At 38.9% G+C, this 21,786-nt stretch overlaps 1 protein-coding gene across 4 annotated transcripts in view; it reads left to right on the top strand.

The window, feature by feature from the left end:
* Positions 1-21,786, top strand: part of ATXN1 (ataxin 1) — a 393,158-nt gene that overhangs the window by 145,384 nt on the left and 225,988 nt on the right. For all 4 annotated transcript variants that reach the window (XM_077269930.1, XM_077269931.1, XM_077269933.1 and 1 more), the window contains one exon: positions 9,808-9,903. The gene's annotated coding sequence lies outside the window, so the exon portion shown is untranslated. The remainder of the gene's footprint in view (positions 1-9,807; positions 9,904-21,786) is intronic.

Here is a 21,786-nt window from a genome sequence, read left to right as displayed (position 1 = left end):
TTATGTTTTTTTTGTTTTTTAAGGGAGACTTTAGAAACCCAATAATATTTAAAAAAAAAAATAAATAGGCTTTCTATGGCCCACTGAATGAGAGGGAGAGAGGTGGCACACCCAGGAGTCAAGCCTGGCACACAAGCTGAAAGGGCAATATTACTCTCCCACTGTTTTTTTATGTATTTTTTGTTTTTTAAGGGAGACTTTAGAAACCCAATAATATTTAAAAAAAAAAATAAATAGGCTTTCTATGGCCCACTGAATGAGAGGGAGAGAGGTGGCACACCCAGGAGTCAAGCCTGGCACACAAGCTGAAAGGGCAATATTACTCTCCCACTGTTTTTTTATGTAGTTTTTGTTTTTTAAGGGAGACTTTAGAAACCCAATAATATTTAAAAAAATAAATAAATAGGCTTTCTATGGCCCACTGAATGAGAGGGAGAGAGGTGGCACACCCAGGAGTCAAGCCTGGCACACAAGCTGAAAGGGCAATATTACTCTCCCACTGTTTTTTTATGTATTTTTTGTTTTTTAAGGGAGACTTTAGAAACCCAATAATATTTTAAAAAAAAAATAAATAGGCTTTCTATGGCCCACTGAATGAGAGGGAGAGAGGTGGCACACCCAGGAGTCAAGACTGGCACACAAGCTGAAAGGGCAATATTACTCTCCCACTGTTTTTTTATGTTTTTTTTTTTTTTTCAGGGAGACTTTAGAAACCAAATAATATTAAAAAAACAAAAAAAAAAAAATAGCCTTTCTATGGCCCACTGAATGAGAGAGAGAGGTGGCACACCCAGGAGTCAAGACTGGCACACAAGCTGAAAGGGCAATATTACTCTCCCACTGTTTTTTTATGTATTTTTTGTTTTTTAAGGGAGACTTTAGAAACCCAATAATATTTAAAAAAAAAAATAAATAGGCTTTCTATGGCCCACTGAATGAGAGGGAGAGAGGTGGCACACCCAGGAGTCAAGACTGGCACACAAGCTGAAAGGGCAATATTACTCTCCCACTGTTTTTTTATGTATTTTTTGTTTTTTAAGGGAGACTTTAGAAACCCAATAATATTTAAAAAAAAAATAAATAGGCTTTCTATGGCCCACTGAATGAGAGGGAGAGAGGTGGCACACCCAGGAGTCAAGCCTGGCACACAAGCTGAAAGGGCAATATTACTCTCCCACTGTTTTTTTATGCATTTTTTGTTTTTTAAGGGAGACTTTAGAAACCCAATAATATTTAAAAAAAATAAATAAATAGGCTTTCTATGGCCCACTGAATGAGAGGGAGAGAGGTGGCACACCCAGGAGTCAAGACTGGCACACAAGCTGAAAGGGCAATATTACTCTCCCACTGTTTTTTTATGTATTTTTTGTTTTTTAAGGGAGACTTTAGAAACCCAATAATATTTAAAAAAAAAATAAATAGGCTTTCTATGGCCCACTGAATGAGAGGGAGAGAGGTGGCACACCCAGGAGTCAAGCCTGGCACACAAGCTGAAAGGGCAATATTACTCTCCCACTGTTTTTTTATGTATTTTTTGTTTTTTAAGGGAGACTTTAGAAACCCAATAATATTTAAAAAAAAAAATAAATAGGCTTTCTATGGCCCACTGAATGAGCGGGAGAGAGGTGGCACACCCAGGAGTCAAGCCTGGCACACAAGCTGAAAGGGCAATATTACTCTCCCACTGTTTTTTTATGTATTTTTTGTTTTTTAAGGGAGACTTTAGAAACCCAATAATATTTTAAAAAATAAATAAATAGGCTTTCTATGGCCCACTGAATGAGAGGGAGAGAGGTGGCACACCCAGGAGTCAAGACTGGCACACAAGCTGAAAGGGCAATATTACTCTCCCACTGTTTTTTTATGTATTTTTTGTTTTTTAAGGGAGACTTTAGAAACCCAATAATATTTAAAAAAAAAAAATAAATAGGCTTTCTATGGCCCACTGAATGAGAGGGAGAGAGGTGGCACACCCAGGAGTCAAGCCTGGCACACAAGCTGAAAGGGCAATATTACTCTCCCACTGTTTTTTTATGTATTTTTTGTTTTTTAAGGGAGACTTTAGAAACCCAATAATATTTAAAAAAATAAATAAATAGGCTTTCTATGGCCCACTGAATGAGAGGGAGAGAGGTGGCACACCCAGGAGTCAAGACTGGCACACAAGCTGAAAGGGCAATATTACTCTCCCACTGTTTTTTTATGTATTTTTTGTTTTTTAAGGGAGACTTTAGAAACCCAATAATATTTAAAAAAAAAAATAAATAGGCTTTCTATGGCCCACTGAATGAGAGGGAGAGAGGTGGCACACCCAGGAGTCAAGACTGGCACACAAGCTGAAAGGGCAATATTACTCTCCCACTGTTTTTTTATGTATTTTTTGTTTTTTAAGGGAGACTTTAGAAACCCAATAATATTTAAAAAAAAAAATAAATAGGCTTTCTATGGCCCACTGAATGAGAGGGAGAGAGGTGGCACACCCAGGAGTCAAGCCTGGCACACAAGCTGAAAGGGCAATATTACTCTCCCACTGTTTTTTTTATGTATTTTTTGTTTTTTAAGGGAGACTTTAGAAACCCAATAATATTTAAAAAAAAAAATAAATAGGCTTTCTATGGCCCACTGAATGAGAGGGAGAGAGGTGGCACACCCAGGAGTCAAGACTGGCACACAAGCTGAAAGGGCAATATTACTCTCCCACTGTTTTTTTAGGTTTTTTTTTTTTTTTCAGGGAGACTTTAGAAACCAAATAATATAAAAAAAAAAAAAAAAAAAAATAGGCTTTCTATAGCCCACTGAATGAGAGATAGCACACACAGCAGTGGCACACAAGCCCTGACTGAGGCCAATATTTTTCTCCCACTGATTGATGTAGTGTTTTTGTGTTGAGGTAGAATTTAGAACACAAATCACGGAAAAAATAAATAGGCTTTCTATGGCCCACTCAGTGAGAGATGGCACACACAGGGATGGCACTGTAGCAGAAATGCAAATCTTAATCTCCCACAAAAAAAAAAAAAAAAAAAACAGGGACTGTCCTACAATTACTATCTCCCTGCAGTAATCTAAGCCAGGTATGGCAGGCAGCAATAGGAGTGGACTGATGCACAAATTAAATAAAAAGTGTGGACAAACAAAAAAGATAGCTGTGCAGAAAGGAAGGAACAAGAGGATATGTGCTTTGAAAAAAGCAGTTGGTTTCCACAGTGGCGTACACACAGCAATACAGCTATCACGGAGCCTTCTAGGGCAGCCCAATGAGCTACAGCGCTGAGGGGAAAAAAAAAAAAAATAGCTTCCACAGTCCCTGCACACCGAAGGTGGTGTTGGACAGTGGAAATCGCTGCAGCACAAGCGGTTTGGTGGTTAGTGGACCCTGCCTAACGCTCTCCCTGCTTCTGACGAAGCGGCAGCAACCTGTCCCTAAGCTCAGATCAGCAGCAGTAAGATGGCGGTCGGCGGGAACGCCCCTTTATAGCCCCTGTGACGCCGCAGACAGCAAGCCAATCACTGCAATGCCCTTCTCTAAGATGGTGGGGACCAGGATCTATGTCATCACGCTGCCCACACTCTGCGTTCACCTTCATTGGCTGAGAAATGGCGCTTTTCGCGTCATTGAAACGCGACTTTGGCGCGAAAGTCGCGTACCGCATGGCCGACAAGCACAGGGGTCGGATCGGGTTTCATGAGACGCCGACTTAGCCAAAAGTCGGCGACTTTTGAAAATGATCGACCCGTTTCGCTCAACCCTAGTGAAGACATAACTACAGACTATACACAACTGGGAGGAGGTCGGTGACCAACTGCTGCTCTCCAACCACAGGTCAAGGACTCCGCCGGTAGCGATCACTTTCCCCTGATTTGTCACATTTCACATGTCATTACCCGTTCTAGCAGGCAGGGATTTGGCATTCATTATCTCACAGCTGGTCAAGTCCTAATGTCTCACTCTGTTCCCCCCGTGCTTTTTAGAGAAGAATCAAAAGTAGCATGCAACTCGAAATTTGCTGTCTTTGTGTGGTTATTTGCTAGACTGCAAACAGACGTCTGAAGACTGTACACTGCCATTAGGAGCTATTAAGATTTCACAGAGCCGAGAATTCAGGCTCACTATTGTGAAGAATTATACATAATTACTTTATCGCCTCAATGGGTCAAAAATAGTATGAAATTGTACGCGGCTCTTGACATTTTCGCTTTTCAAGTTGCTCCTGCTGCGTTTTTAACCACACAAACGATTGTGTTTGATAGTGTGACAGCAAGACATTTTAAAATAATCCTTTGGTCAATTTGTAAAGTAAAGAACATGTTTAGTGAAAGCTGTGACAAATGGCTTTTAGCGTGAAGGAGGGATAGAGCCATAGAACTTGGTGCAATACCCCTATTTTATGCCATGGAAGCTTAGTAAAGTGCATGTAAGGATTCGCTTTTTACGTTTAGTGCTCTGTATAAAGCGGATATAGCTTGATGGGCTCTTTATCTATGCTAAAAGCTGAACAGGGGGTCATTTGTGGTTTCAGACTATTCCGTGCACACAAACTGTTATTGTTCTCGGCAGCACATGTCCTGTTTACACAGGTTGATGTGCTGCCGAGAACAGGGATTTTCCCCATAATCAACCATTGTAAATCAACACAATAACATTTATTTATGAGGTGTTTTTTTTCTGGTCCACAATAAAAAATTTGACTACTCAGTTCCCCTTGTTAGCTTGGGGTCGCTGAAGCCCTTCTATTGCTTCATGATGAACTTCTAGGTCAAATGTCCTACTTCTACTAAAGTGTCCTACTATTTTTCTGAGCTAGTAGAGAAACGTCATTAATAATATTCCACTAAAAAGAAAAAAATACTATTTTGTTACATTATGTCTTCTGACTAAAATGGCACAACATTTTTAAAAGGTGTGCTCAATTTTTCTTGGCAATACATTGTAGCTGCACATCAACCATGACGTAGAGAAGAAAGAGTTGAATCATATTTATCATTTGGCTTATTTGGATAAATTTAGCACAATTTCTGGAGTGTTCGTGAATCGTGAACCTTACACCACTATTGATATAATTCACCCTTTGTAACTGATTTTTTCTAATTAGTTATGTTACCGAAAAATTGTATATGTTGATTTAACTTTGATAAATAAATGTTATTGGCTACAAATTGTATTTAGCTATATTGTAATCAAATAAAAGTATCAGGCAAGAATTGGTTACTTTTTCCATTTTACTGACCTTGAATGAAATGAAAGTCGGCATTTTAACATAATGTATTGTTTCATGTAATGCGAATGTCGATTTCTTAAAAGATGTTAGCTTGTCAGTTTGACGTGTTCCATGCTTGATAGTTTTCAGTTTCTTTTTATCTGTCAAGAACTGAAGAACGAGTACTTCTGGCATTTGTCTTAAATTCTATATTGGTACTTAATTCTGTAACACAATTGTTTAAGTTGAGAAACTGTATTCACATATTAACCAGTGAGTGATGGGTAAAAGACTGGGATAGTCAGCATTAGCAGAGAAGACTCAGACATGATAGGAAATCTCTCCAGACACAAAGAGGGCTTAAAGATGCCTGTTATGTCTGTAGCAGCTACATGGGAATATTTGGGCTCTGCTGACATGCTCAGCCTTAGGCATATAGCGATACAAGTCATATGCATTGCCATGAAGTTAGATTGTGTTTGGAATGTGATCTATCTATCTATCTATCTATCTATCTATCTATCTATCTATCTATCTATCTATCTATCTATTATCTATCTATCTATCTATCTATCTATTATCTATCGATCTATCATTTAGCTGTCTATTATCTATCTATTATCTATCATCTATCTATCTATTATCTATTTATCATCTATCATTTATACCTCAATCTATCTATCTATTATCTATCTATCTCTATCATCTAGCTATCTATTATCTATCTATCCATCTATCTATTATCTATCTATCTATATCTCTATCTATTTATCTGTTATCTATCTATATCTATCTTTCTATCTATTATCTATCCATCTATCTATCTATCTATCTATCTATCTATCTATCTATCTATCTATCATCTAGCTGTCTGTTATCTCACTATCTATCTATCTATCTATCTATCTATCTATCTATCTATCTATCTATCTACGCACCTTTTGCCAGTGCATGCAACGCTAATTAATTAATTTTCTTTGAGGTCACAAAGAATGAACCAACTCATTCAAGTTGAAAATGGGCAGATTGCTCAGTTATTCCTACAGGATGCCATCTTAAGCCCTAAAGGACCAGGGTTTTATCTTTTTTGTTTTTTGCTCCCCTTCTTCCATAACTTTGTTATTTTTCCATCAATATGGCCATGTGGGGCTTGTTTTTTGCAGGACGAATTGTTCTTTTGAATGGCACAGTTGATTTTACCAAATCATAAACTGGAAAATGGGAAAAAATTTCAAAGTGCAGTGAAATTGCGAAAAAGTGCAATCCCACAATTGTTTTGGGGATTTTTTACTGGTGGCCTTTTTTTTTTAGTGGTGGCCTCTTTATTTATTAAAGTTAAAGGGTAATGTGCTATATTCCACATAACATGCCACCTGAAGTTGGTTTCCCAATTATAAAGAAAGTAATTCCAGATGCACTCTTATTTTGAGCTGAGTGTTCTCTATGGACCTGTACAAACACTGGATCTCGATACAATAATTCACTTTGCACCCATATATCTTTATTATATGCTCTCTACCTATAAAACTACCTTTTTTAGAATTATTTGGTTTTCCTAAAGTGTATCATAATAAACATTATTACGCTTGGAATTGTTTGAACATGCAAGTATTCTGAAATCAATATTACATTGTAAAATACATGCGTAGCAGTATATTGTGTCTACTAGTATTTGTTTTAATGGATAGAATTTAATTACATTGTCGTCCGGACCATGTAAAACTAAAAAGTTCTGAAGCTGCAGCTGGATTTCTAATTCATTCAGAAAGGTACAAATGGCAGTATTCCAGTTAATACATTATATATGAAAAGAGCTCCATTCAATCCCAATTTGTGAAGTCATCATCCTTTCGACCATCTGTCCAAAACTTTAGTCTTTCCATATCCTGAAATTCTCACTCTGTAAAAATGTCATCTCATAATTCAACACATACATTAAGCAGTTGAAATGTATTAGTCATTATTTAATAATTTCCTTAGCAATAATTTAAGTGATGCTTTCCATGCACTACCTGGGTTGTTTGGGAGCATAGGTGACACTGTCTTGCTCCTGGGTTCGAACCCCCGAGCCTGTGTTTTGTGATGGGTTTCTTTGACCACTAAGCCACAACAGACGCCTTTTCTCCTGGTGTTTAGGTTCTGTTATTCTGGCTGCAGAGTGTTTACCATAACACATGTGTTTTCATCTGCCTGCCCTATCAACTTTCGGGTACAACTTTATATTCTATCACCCTGCTGGCATTTCTTGCTGCTGATAGTTTCTTTTGGATGTTCAGCCATTCTACTATAGCTTGAAGCCAGTCAGGGAAAATCCAGCTAGGGTTTGCACCCACCTTCGGTTTCTTTTTAGGAAGTAGCTACTGTAGTATACAATCTAACAGTTCGTACTTTATACTTTATTTTGTATTTTGTGGTTTACTTACTCACTCTGGTATCTTTTATTTTTTAAGCACACTTTCCCTTTTGTAGGTAATCTACACTCTGCTCTGCCATTCGTTTCTTTAGGAGGAACGTGAAGCACCCGATGGTCTTGCAGGGAGTTGCCATCTTCTAGTCTGTGGTTAGGGTTATCTTTGCTCATGCAGGAACCTTTAGGGTATGTGCACATGTTGCAGATTTGCCTTTGGAATTTTCTGCGCGGATTCTGCATCTCTTGGGAGAAAACGAAGGTGCAGATTTGATGCGTTTTTCTTGCAGATTTTGCGCGTTTTTCTTGTGGATTCAGTGCGGATTTCATGCGTTTTTTACCCCTGTGTATTTCTATAATGGAAGGGTGCAGAAACGCTGCAGATCTGCACAAAAGGAGTGACATGCTCCTTCTTTCAATCTGCTGCGTTTTCCATGCGGAATTTTCCGCACCATTAGCACAGGATTTTTTTTCCTATTGATTTACATTGTACTGTAAATCACTTTGCAGATCTGCAGCATTTCTGCGTGGAAAAAAACGCTGCAGATCCACAGGAAATCTTCAACGTGTGCACATAGCCTTAGGGACAGCTGGTCAGGAACTCTAGTCTGTACAAGAAACGGAAGGGTCAGTTGCAGTTTTTAGTTTGTTACCTATTTTCTCCATTTGAGTTGTTATGCAATCATTACAGACCCAATGCCCAAAATGTTTTGGTTGTACATGCAAAGTTGATTGCCAGTCCCCAGGTAGCACTGTGTGCGACGACAATAAAAGGAGAAAATGTCTCCAGTAGTGTTGAGCATTCCGATACCGCAAGTATCGGGTATCGGCCAATACTTGCGGTATCGGAATTCCGATACCGAGATCCGATACTTTTGTGGTATCGGGAATCGGAAGTTTCCAGTGTATGGTTCCCAGGGTCTGAAGGAGAGGAAACTCTCCTTCAGGCCCTGGGATCCATATGAATGTGTAAAATAAAGAATTAAAATAAAAAATATTGATATACTCACCTGTCTGGAGGCCCCTGGACATCACCGCTGGTAACCGGCAGCCTTCTTTGTTTAAAATGAGTGCATTCAGCTAATCCATGACGTCACGGCTTCTGATTGGTTGCGTGCCGCTCATGTGACCGCGACGCGACCAATCACAAGCCGCGATGTCATCCCTCAGGTCCTAAATTCCCTTCTAGGAATTTAGGACCTGAGGGATGACGTCACGGCTTGTGATTGGTCGCGTGAGCGGTCACATGGGCGGCCGCGACCGATCACAAGCCGTGACGTCATCTAAGGCCCAGAAAGCGCTCATTCTTAAGAAGGAAGGCTGCCGGAAAGAAGCAGGGCGCGTCCGAGGGTGAGTATATACCTAATAGGAATATACTCACCCTCGGCTTCTTTCCGGCAGCCTTCCTTCCTAAGAATGAGCGCGTTCAGGGCCTTAGATGACGTCACGGCTTGTGATTGGTCGCGGCCGCCCATGTGACCGCCACGCGACCAATCGGAATTTAGGACCTGAGAATTACGTCACGGCTTGTGATTGGTCGCGTGGCAGTCACATGGGCGGCACGCGACCAATCAGAAGCCGTGACGTCATGGAAGGCCCTGAACGCGCTCATTTTAAGCAAAGAAGGCTGCCGGTTACCAGCGGTAAGGTCCAGGCTGCGTCGGAGAGGTGAGCATATCAATATTTTTTATTTTAATTCTTTATTTTACACATTAATATGGATCCCAGGGCCTGAAGGAGAGTTTCCTCTCCTTCAGACCCTGGGAACCATCAGGGATACCTTCCGATACTTGAGTCCCATTGACTTGTATTGGTATCGGGTATCGGTATCGGATCAGATCCGATACTTTGCCAGTATCGGCCGATACTTTCCGATACCGATACTTTCAAGTATCGGACGGTATCGCTCAACACTAGTCTCCAGCACTTCACATGAAATCTATGTTATGACGAAGGACCCTGCATAACCTGAAACGCGTCTAGTATGCACATGCTGTCTTAACCTGGATGTCGATATGACTGGTTCAACAAAGCCAAAAGATTATATATAGAGTCGCGGTGTCAAATAAATTTTCTTCCAGATTTTGTAACTTTGCAGTTTTAATTTAGAATATACTATTATAGTTAATATGCTGGTAAATAATACTATCTTTAATTTTCAGAATATAATAATAATTTTTACTGTGTTTCTGTATTTTTCAGTTAAAAGGTCAAGAAAGTTGAACAATGTTGCAGGAATAGCCAGAGAAGATGATGCTGTGGACATTAGGAATGCAGATCTTAAGAGTTAATAATCCGGTAAGGAAGTTTCATTTTTACCATGCAAAAATTCTGTATAAATATATATACAGTATATATATATATATATATATATATATATATATATATATATATATATATATATATATAAATATATATATGTATATATATATATATATATTGTGTTTGACTGAAGGATATCTTTTTATTATGCATAATAAAGTAACAAAGGTTATTAATATGTTGGTTTAAAAACCCAACTTTCTAAATTTTACATTCACAATAAGCAGAGAATTATTGTGCCTAAGATGATTATTAACAAAATAACTTCACCTATTAAATAAAATAAAATTATATTTTATTTGCAAAGACTATGTAGATGGTAACAAACACTGGTATATACACGATGCAACTGAACCATGCGTACAGTATGAGATATTCTAGTGGCTTTACGCAATAATACCAATTCTACACAGTACTAGCATGTATATAATATACTGTTCCTTGAGGACATACTTTTATATGGTAGTCAAATAATAATGACATGCAGCAGACAAATAACAGTTCTATACTCTATGATATACTCAATGCTAAACCTTGCCCTGCACATTGGGCACATAAAAAAGGCCAGCACTATAAATTATACATGGAAGTTAGGGGGCCTGTTGCACATTTTGACATAATCATCAAGTTAAAGGGGTTGTCCAATACTGGACAATCCCTTCTTAAAGAGGTGGTCTGAAACCATATTTGAATTTGAACTTAAATGCCCATCTATCTAACCTGATAACCAAAAGCATTTTGAATATACTTGATTTAAAAATTCCCTATTTTTCCCTCTTTAACTTCCTGCTTTTTTGTTTTACATCTGTTCAGATGCTGTTACAATTGAGAATTGCCAGTGTATGCTGGGGTTCTCAAACAAGATGTCATCTTCAGGAGGCGGGGTAGCGGTCATTGCCGCAGCTGCTTTCTCCACCCTGAAGCAAAGCAAAGTGACATTCATTTTAGGGTCTTGACTACTCCTTGCTCTACTGGGCATGCTTCGTTTGTCAGTATGCGCTCCCTCCTCCCTGCTTTATAATCCTTTGAATACGCAGTGACAGTGCACTCCCTCACTGGTTCTACTGAGAAATGGCGAGCTGGCAACAAAGCGCACTGTGAGTGTGCATTGAAAAGGGGAGAATACGATATGTTTAAGTATTGCAATGTGTCCTTAAAAATTGGATGCTATACTGTGGCTTTGTATGAAATTCGATTTTTTGAGCGAATCCATATTGAATGTATGATTCTCATCCGACACATGAAAGAAACTAGTGCACACTGAGATGATTTTCAAAGGTGCAGATTAAGTCCATGAAAAAAAAAAAAACGCTCATCTGCACTGCCCAATTGAATAACATTGGTGCTGTCAGTTTTTTGAGAAAATACGGTGGTGTGAACTTGGCCTTACTGTATTTTACGAAAGTAAAAGTTTTATAGCAGCTACATTATGTCTAATTTAAACAAACAGTCTAGCTATAATATTCATAAAGCATAAGACCAAAAAAAGGTAACTTCCCAATGTGCTCTGTCTTTAAGACAAAAAAAACCTATAAAACATTGAGGAATAATACAGTAAAACTTGCGTAGGAGTGCAAGAATTCAATATATTTAATAGGTTGTAAATGGCAAGCATTACAATAACAATAAATCTTGTAATAGATATGTTATCACCTACCAGAAAATGGTTTCTCTGTAGCTGGGTGCCCCATTAAAATACTTTCAACACTACACAATGTTGAAAACTGTGAAAGTGTCTTTATTGTTGCATCAGTTGCTTAGCTTCACAACTGCATTCTTGACATTGCTTCCCTCTATTGAAAACACCATCTTGTCATAGAAAAGCTTTTGTAGTAATATCACTGTTCCTGGAGAGCAAGAACTCTATGTTATGCAAAAATATTGAGAAGTCGTTTAGAATTGTTGTTCAACTCCCTATTCATGAATGCAAAGGTTTTTCATTATTATTATAAAATAATCAATTTTCCTATGTATGAGCTTTCTTATGAATACTAAAACTTATTTTTAACAAGTATGTGAAACCTACTCAAACATGGAGAGAGCATGCAAACTCCTTTTAGGTATTTTCCTTAGTGGAATTTGAACTTGGGACCCCAAGGCTATAAGTGATAACAACTTGGCATGCCACCCCCCCACCATCCCACCCCAGTTCTGTCTATTTCAGTAGATCAATGAGAAAATGGAGTGAGAACACCAGAAGTTTAGCAATTTAGGTGCAGCTCTGAATTGCGGCTTTTCAGAGCTTTTACTCCAGAATTCTGGCTTCAAAGCTTTGATGCATTGGGCCCTTAATATCTATTTATATTATTTTATTATTACAAGTAGAATAGTTAGACGCGGCCCGGTTGAAAGTCAACAACAGTCACCAGATTTTACTTAGATGTACTTTATCTTTTGGGAAGTTATCAACGCTTATGTTTATTCCAAAAGTGGCCACCATTTGGCTGAATCTGCACAGAAGCAACGAATGACGAATCCGCATTTTGATGATGGTGGATTTTCATAAAGATCTAGTAGAATTCAATTCTACTTGAATATATTCCCTCGTTATTCTTGCTAATATAATTTTAAAAATGTAAATGATTGAAATAATCTATTAATTAGAAGCAATATTCTTGCCCATTTCTTTAATTCTTTTTGACAACAATTTGAACCCAAAAATTTATAAAATGCCTGTAAAAATAAAATATTGAGTTGGCATTGTCAGCACTTTCTCCTCCTTTGGAAATGTTGAACAGTGTATGACATAGTCAAACCACATTACTTTTACTTCTTATTTTTTAGCTCTACACAAAAGTTTACTTTTAACTCTTGATGCCCAAATAAAAGGCAGGGCTAAATATTATTTTCTAAGTAACAGAAAACGTCTACCACATGTATTTTTAACAATCTTGTGACTTACAGTATTTATTGGTATGTTAAAACACGGTATTATACTATGGACAAGTTCAGCTACCCTACCTGCCATAGACATCATAGAAAGGGTTAATTTGTTGTATTGTCACAGTGGTTACATTACGATGTGTAATTTAATGCAGAAGATTACACAGAATAGGATCAATTAAAATCACCTGTAAAACAAAGAGCACGACTACATCTGTAGGGATTTCCAGCCTTATGATGTAAACACTAGTGATGAGTGAATATATACTCGTTACTCAAGATTTCCTGAGCATGCTCGGGGGTCCTCCGAGTATTTTTTAGTGCTCGGAGATTTAGTTTTCTTCGCCGCAGCTGGATGATTTACAGCTACTAGCCAGCTTGATTACATGTGGGGATTCCCTAGCAACCAGGCAACCCCCACATGTGCTCAGCCTGGCTAACAGATGTAAATCATTCAGCTGCGGTGAAGAAAACGAAATCTCCGAGCACTAAAAAATACCCGGAGGACACCCGAGCGTGCTCGGGAAATCTTGAGTAACGAGTATATTCGCTCATCACTAGTAAACACCAAAGTTCTTATCCTCCAGTAACAAAGATCGTCAAAATAATGAGATTTACAGAAATATACGGTATATAATAATTTAAGTAATGTATTATAGTGTGTTTAAGATATATTAAACTGGGGTTCGCCCACAGCTACCATTCATAGCTCAAATGAGATTATCTTGGTAAGTTAAAAATATGGTAATGATTGGTAGGGGCAATTTTTAGATTTCCAATTTAACTCTTAAAAGACCTGTCTTGAGTTAGGAGAAGATTGAGATCCTAATTATTTTGATAGTGCTGTTCTTTAACTTAATGTTAAAACATGTTAAATGTCATCTGTTAGTAGGATCAACCCTCCTAAGCCATGTGTATGGGCAAATAGGTCAAAGGAAGCATAATAAAATGATACCTTGATATCTGTGAACTGATATTTTACTCCAGAGAAATCCATATTTTTCTTATATGTAAATGAGCTGTTCAGATCTATGGGCTGGACGCTGATCTACATGAGAATTTTACTCCAGAGCTTATTTTGAATAAAATACATCAGATTGTAGATATCAAGGTATTTTATTCAGCTTCCTATGATCTGTATACCCATACAGACAGCGTAAGAGGGTTGATCCTACTGACAGATTCCCTTTAAGATTCATGGGAATCTGTCACCAGGTTTGGACGAGTTATGGCCACCGCCTTTCAGGGATTATCTACAGCATTCTAAAATGATGTATATCTGCCCTCCCTGGTCCGATCTGCAAGAGAAGAAAAATAACTTTTATTATACTCACCTGGGGGGCAGTCCTGTCCGATGGGTGTCGCAGGTCCTGGTCCGGCTCCTCCCATCTTCTTGTAGATAAGCCCTGAAAGGTGATGTAACTCGTATCGGCCAAACCTGGTGACAGGTTTCCTTTAATACAAATATTGTTATAATTAACATAAATGCTAAAAGTGTCATAAAAAAGAATTGCGCCTTTCAGTTCCACTACATGAATCCTCATGGAAAACACTGTATTCTCAATGCAAATGTCAAGACAACACACATTTTCATTATTCATGCTTGTCACAGTATGGAAATAAAAATCAATGGGAAAATAACATGCTATTTTTTTTGCAGAAAATATAATAATAATAATGATGGATAGATAGATAGATAGATAGATGTAAAAAAAATGCTGTAGAGATAGAAAGAAAGAACGAGAGATGTGCCTCTCTTAGTTGGTTGTTCTACATTCGGTTCAGTAGAAAGTTCAGATCAGTAGAGTTCTAGGAGGTCCAAGAAACACTACTGTTACACAGACTTTAAAGTGCAGATATACTTGTAGATTGTGAGCCTTCGCGGGCAGGGTCCTCTCTCCTACTGTACCAGTTATGACTTGTATTGTTCAAGATTATTGTACTTGTTATTATGTATACCCCTCCTCACTTGTAAAGCGCCATGGAATAAATGGCGCTATAACAATAAATAATAATAATAATAATAATAATAATAATATATAAACCCCCTAGTGAATTTAGTCTATGAGTATTTTATACTATGTATCTAGTCAAATGTTTATTTCGCTATTAGGGAAAAGTTGTTATTGATTTGATTATTATTATTATTTATTATTATTATAGCGCCTTTTATTCCATGGCACTTTACATGTGAGGAGGGGTATACATAATAAAAACAAGTACAATAATCTTACACAATACAAGTTACCACTGGTACAGGAGGAGAGAGGACCCTGCCCACGAGGGCTTACAATCTACAAGGGATGGGTGAGGATACAGAAGGCGAGGGTTGAGCTGGTCATGCAGCAGTTTGATTGATCGGTAGTTACTGCAGGTTGTAGGCTTGTCGGAAGAGGTGAGTCTTCAGGTTCTTTTTGAAGGTTTCCTCTGTAGGCGAGAGTCTGATATGTTGTGGTAGAGAGTTCCAGAGTATGGGTGATGCGTGAGAGAAATCTTGTATGTGATTGTGGGAAGAGGAGATAAGAGGGGAGTAGAGAAGGAGATCTTGTGAGGATCGAAGGTTGCGTGTAGGTAAGTATCGGGAGACGAGGTCACAGATGTAAGGAGGAGATTTGATTTGAATTCCTTGATAGGACCAAGCTGCCTTGTAAGAACACTTTATTGTTATGTTCCATTCTCTGAATTCTGAGAACCAAGACATGACACCTGCTAAATATAAAATTATGGTATGTGTATTGGAGATAAAGTATAATCTTGTCATGTGATAACCACCATATTTACTTATTACACCTGAATACACCCTAACCATACAAACTCATGTTAGAAGATGGATCTTGAATGCAGTTACCAGCAACCAGCCTACCACTCCCATGTTGCCCTCAAATTAGGCAAATAAGCTTAGTTGTAAAGCTCCCAAATTGCACAGCTATGTATTTTATTTATTCTTGTTCCAAAATGCAACTAATTCATTTTCCCAACAATGTAGTGGCTCTTGTGGAAAAGGAATCAAATTAGACTTTCTATGATCCCATAAAGCCATTACTCTGGGGGCTACAATGTTCTTTTCATACTTTCACACGGACAAAGACATCTCTCCAGTGTCAGGAGGCCCATATCTCGTGTTCATGAGCCCCAACAAATATAAATTGTAGGGAAGTCGAAGATTGGGTTAATTCCAGATTTTGGATAGAGTTAGACTTGAATTCCAGGTATTGATCTTTGCCTTCCATGAGTAAGAAATTTACAGATTGCTTAGCAATATGACAAATTATTATGAGTTTTTATTTGCTTTATTTCCCAGAAATCTGTAGAATATATTTCTATTCCCTATCTAAGACATCTGAGACGCATAGGTCTGACTATCCTTTAACAGAGAAATGTCTGAAAATATAATAGCTGTTTAAATTATTCAACAAAAGTGGATATAGGATTACTAGCGTCTCTGCAACTGTCAGGACCTCAATGTCTCACATCAGACATGTCTGTCGTAAATGCTCAGGAATTCCAGAGTAATAAGATCTATTATATCCAGCAAGAACATTTTTCTGAGGTGAATTATGCTATAGAGAACAATTATTTCTATGCAGGCTTGTACCGCCAGTGTTATTACAGAGCTAGCTGAACAAAATATCTAGCTCAAGGTGAAAATAAAATATGGTGCCTCTAGCTAGGCTGACTTCACCACAAGAAGTGGGGGCTATAATACTGCAGTTGGTAAAACAATTTACTGTACCATGTATATACCAGCTTTTTAACATGATTTGTCGTCTGGTGACATATTAGCACATTATAACCCAGAGGCATCTGCCTAAATTTATATCTGCATTTTTCCATAACCAAGGCCTAAGAAAAACTATGTATATACGAAATGGTCATATCACTCACAGCCTTTGTTCATTCACAACTTATTGACCAAGTTGAATGCAACTACTACTATTACGCCATTTTGTTGGCAATTGCATATTAAAGAAGTTATCCCTTCTCATACCCCTCGCTTGGCCCAGATAAAATAATAAAGTTTATACTCACCTCCTGTGCCAGCGCCGTTCCCGTGGAGTCGGCACTTGCGGTCCGGGCTCTTGTGCCGTCCTGAATTGTGGGGTGGGCGCATACTGTAGATAAAGTTCACCTACATAGTACTTTACATGGACCCCTGATTGTCAGACTAGAAAAACAATGTTCCGCCTTAACATGCTGTACAGCACTATTCTAATGATCTAATGATCCATTTTTTTATTCAAAATAAAACAATTATAAAAAATACACATTTGGTATCGCTGCATTCAGAAATACCCAATCTATCAAAATATAAAAGTAGTCTTATCATTAAATATAAAAAAAAAAAATCAAAACAACAAAATTCTGTTTCTTTGGTAGCTGCAGCATTGCAATAAAATGCAATAACTGGCGTTTAAAACATTGTATCTACCCCACAATGGTATCAATAAAAACATCAGTTCGGCGAACAAAAAAATTAGCCCTCTCGCAGCCCCAGATCCCCGAAAAATGGAGACGCTACGGTCTCGGAAATGGCGCCTTTTTTTTTTTTTTTTTTTTTACTTTTCTTTACCTGAAGAATCATAAGTGCAGGTCAATTTTAGTATTTAGTGAACATGAAAAAAAACCTCAAAAAACAGTTGTGGAATTGCACTTTTTTTTGCAATTTTTGGGGATTTATTTTCCTTTTTTCAAGTACACTATAGGTAAAATCAATGGTGTTGTTCAAAAGTACAACTCATCCTGCAAAAGCCAGGACTTCACATGGCCATATTGACTGAAAAATAAAAAAGTTATGGTTCTGGGAAGAAGGGGAGCAAAAAAACAGAAAATCCCAAGGTCGTGAAGGGGTTAACATACTATATATATATATCTACTATATAATTGTCTAAGGGTCACTTCCATCTGTCCTTCTGTCTGTCTGTAACGGAAATCCCAAGTTGCTGACTGGTCGCGGCAAAACAGCCACGACCAATCAGCAACGGGCACAGTCCGGCTGCAAAATGGCCGCTCCTTCCTCCACGCAGTCAGTGCCCGCTCCATACTCCCCTCCAGTCAGCCCTCACACAGGGTTAATGGCAGCGTTAACGGACCGCGTTATGCCGCAGTGTAACTCACTCCATTAACGCAGCTATTAACCCTGTGTGACCAACTTTTTACTATTGATGCTGCCTATGCAGCATCAATAGTAAAAAGATCTGTTACAAATAATAATAATTAAAAAAAAAGATTATTCTCACCTTCCGATGTCGCGCGCAGTCCTTGGCAGTGCAAGCGGCAGGTTCCGGTGCCAAGGATGCTATGCGAGAAGGACCTGCCATGACGTCACGGTCATGAGACCGCGATGCCATCACAGGTCCTGCGCTCATACCAACCCTGGGACCGGATGATGCTGCGTGCACCGCACACAGGCACCAGGACTTCAAGGGGCCTTCGGAAGATGAGTATATGTTTATTTTTTATTTTAAGTCTTTTTTAACCATGCATATAGTGCCCACATTGTTTTATACTATGTGGGCTGTGTTACATACTGCGTGGGCTCTGTTATATACTACATCTCTGTGCTATATACTATGTAGCTGGGCAATATACAATGGGACTGTGCAATATACTATGTGGCTGTGCAATATACTACGTGCTCTGGGTTATATACTACATAGCTGTGCAATATACTATGTGGCTGTGTCGGTTCTGTTATATACTACGTCGACTGTGCAATATACTACGTGGCTGTGCAATATACTACGTAGCTATTCAATATACTACGTGCCTCTACAATGTACTATGTGTGGCTCTGCTATATACTAATGTCGCTGACCAATATACTACATAGCTGTGCAATACACTACGTAGCTGTGCAATACAGTACGTGACTGTGTTATATACAACGTGGCTGTGCAATATACTACGTGGCTCTACAATATATATGTGGCTATGTTATATACTACTTGGCTCTGCTATATACTATGTGGCTGAGCAATATACTACGTACCTGTGCAATACACTATGTAGCTGTGCAATACACTGCGTGGCTATGTTATATACTACGTGGCTGTGTTATATACTACGTAGCTCTGCTATATACTACATCGGTTGTGTTATATACTACGTCACTGTGCAATATAGTACGTAGCATGTGCTATATACTACCTACATACCTACATATTCTAGAATACCCGATACGTTAGAATTGGGCCACCATCTAGTATATATATTATATATATATACACTCACCGGCCACTTTATTAGGTACACCATGCTAGTAACGGGTTGGACCCCCTTTTGCCTTCAGAACTGCCTCAATTCTTCGTGGCATAGATTCAACAAGGTGCTGAAAGCATTCCTCAGAGATTTTGGTCCATATTGACATGATGGCATCACACAGTTGCCGCAGATTTGTCGGCTGCACATCCCAAAGATGCTCCATACAAGGCAGGATGGATCCATGCTTTCATGTTGTTTACGCCAAATTCTGACCCTACCATCCGAATGTCGCAGCAGAAATCGAGACTCATCAGACCAAGCAACGTTTTTCCAATCTTCTACTGTCCAATTTCGATGAGCTTGTACAAATTGTAGCCTCAGTTTCCTGTTCTTAGCTGAAAGGAGTGGTACCCGGTGTGGTCTTCTGCTGCTGTAGCCCATCTGCCTCAAAGTTCGACGCACTGTGCGTTCAGAGATGCTCTTAGGCCTACCTTGGTTGTAACGGGTGGCGATTTGAGTCACTGTTGCCTTTCTATCAGCTCGAACCAGTCTGCCCATTCTCCTCTGACCTCTGGCATCAACAAGGCATTTCCGCCCACAGAACTGCCGCTCACTGGATTTTTTTTCTTTTTCAGACCATTCTCTGTAAACCCTAGAGATGGTTGTGCGTGAAAATCCCAGTAGATCAGCAGTTTCTGAAATACTCAGACCAGCCCTTCTGGCACCAACAACCATGCCACGTTCAAAGGCACTCAAATCACCTTTCTTCCCCATACTGATGCTCGGTTTGAACTGCAGGAGATTGTCTTGACCATGTCTACATGCCTAAATGCACTGAGTTGCCGCCATGTGATTGGCTGATTAGAAATTAAGTGTTAACAAGAAGTTGGACAGGTGTACCTAATAAAGTGGCCGGTGAGTGTATATATATATATATATATATATATATATATATATATATATATATATATATATATATACACTCACCGGCCACTTTATTAGGTACACCTGTCCAACTTCTTGTTAACACTTAATTTCTAATCAGCCAATCACATGGCGGCAACTCAGTGCATTTAGGCATGTAGACATGGTCAAGACAATCTCCTGCAGTTCAAACCGAGCATCAGTATGGGGAAGAAAGGTGATTTGAGTGCCTTTGAACGTGGCATGGTTGTTGGTGCCAGAAGGGCTGGTCTGAGTATTTCAGAAACTGCTGATCTACTGGGATTTTCACGCACAACCATCTCTAGGGTTTACAGAGAATGGTCCGAAAAAGAAAAAAAATCCAGTGAGCGGCAGTTCTGTGGGCGGAAATGCCTTGTTGATGCCAGAGGTCAGAGGAGAATGGGCAGACTGGTTCGAGCTGATAGAAAGGCAACAGTGACTCAAATCGCCACCCGTTACAACCAAGGTAGGCCTAAGAGCATCTCTGAACGCACAGTGCGTCGAACTTTGAGGCAGATGGGCTACAGCAGCAGAAGACCACACCGGGTACCACTCCTTTCAGCTAAGAACAGGAAACTGAGGCTACAATTTGTACAAGCTCATCGAAATTGGACAGTAGAAGATTGGAAAAACGTTGCTTGGTCTGATGAGTCTCGATTTCTGCTGCGACATTCGGATGGTAGGGTCAGAATTTGGCGTAAACAACATGAAAGCATGGATCCATCCTGCCTTGTATGGAGCATCTTTGGGATGTGCAGCCGACAAATCTGCGGCAACTGTGTGATGCCATCATGTCAATATGGACCAAAATCTCTGAGGAATGCTTCCAGCACCTTGTTGAATCTATGCCACAAAGAATTGAGGCAGTTCTGAAGGCAAAAGGGGGTCCAACCCATTACTAGCATGGTGTACCTAATAAAGTGGCCGGTGAGTTTATATATATACATATATATATATTTCTATTTATTTTTCTCATGCTCCTCCTTTCTGCTGTGTTGCAGATTCTTTGTGGATATCTTGATAGAGTTGTCCCTTAATAAAAAATATGTTTTTGTATCTTCTGATCTCGGTTTTCCTTTGTTCTTTGCTTGTCCTGAATTGGTGCAGATGTCCCGCTGTCCCAGGATGCCAGGGTTACGTTCTGACTTTAGGCTGAAGGCTCTATCATCTCTAGTAGTTAGTGACATTATCGCAAGATCACCATTACTGCTTCCTGGAGTGTATACACAGCCCTCATTCAGCCCTGTACATACTGTGATCACAAAGACAGATGGAGAGCTTAGCTATCTCCGAACTCTGCGCAGTTTATAAACATCCTTAGGCTGGAGTCACACTAGAGAGGAACCCGTGTCCTTTGAAAAGTCGGCAATTCAGTGCGGTGAACAGTAAAATCACACTGACCACTTACAATAGGATAGAATAGAAATATACACATAGTATATACAGTGCCTACAAGTAGTATTCAACCCCCTGCAGATTTAGCAGGTTTACACATTTGGAATTAACTTGGCATTGTGACATTTGGACTGTAGATCAGCCTGGAAGTGTGAAATGCACTGCAGCAAAAAAGAATGTTATTTCTTTGTTTATTTTTTTTTTAAATTGTGAAAAGTTTTTTCAGAGGGTCATTTATTATTCAACCCCTCAACCCCCCAGAATTCTGTTTAGTTCCCCTAAAGTATTAAGAAGTAGTTCAGGCACAAAGAACAATGAGCTTCACATGTTTGGATTAATTATCTCTTTTTCCAGCCTTTTATGACTATTTAAGACCCTCCCCAAACTTGTGAACAGCACTCATACATGGTCAACATGGGAAAGACAAAGGAGCAT

The sequence above is a fragment of the Ranitomeya variabilis genome, chromosome 6 (genome assembly GCF_051348905.1).
Source record: "Ranitomeya variabilis isolate aRanVar5 chromosome 6, aRanVar5.hap1, whole genome shotgun sequence".
In the NCBI taxonomy this organism is placed as follows: domain Eukaryota; kingdom Metazoa; phylum Chordata; class Amphibia; order Anura; family Dendrobatidae; genus Ranitomeya; species Ranitomeya variabilis.
Note: the sequence above shows the minus strand (reverse complement) of the source record. Positions and strands in the feature narration are given on the sequence as shown.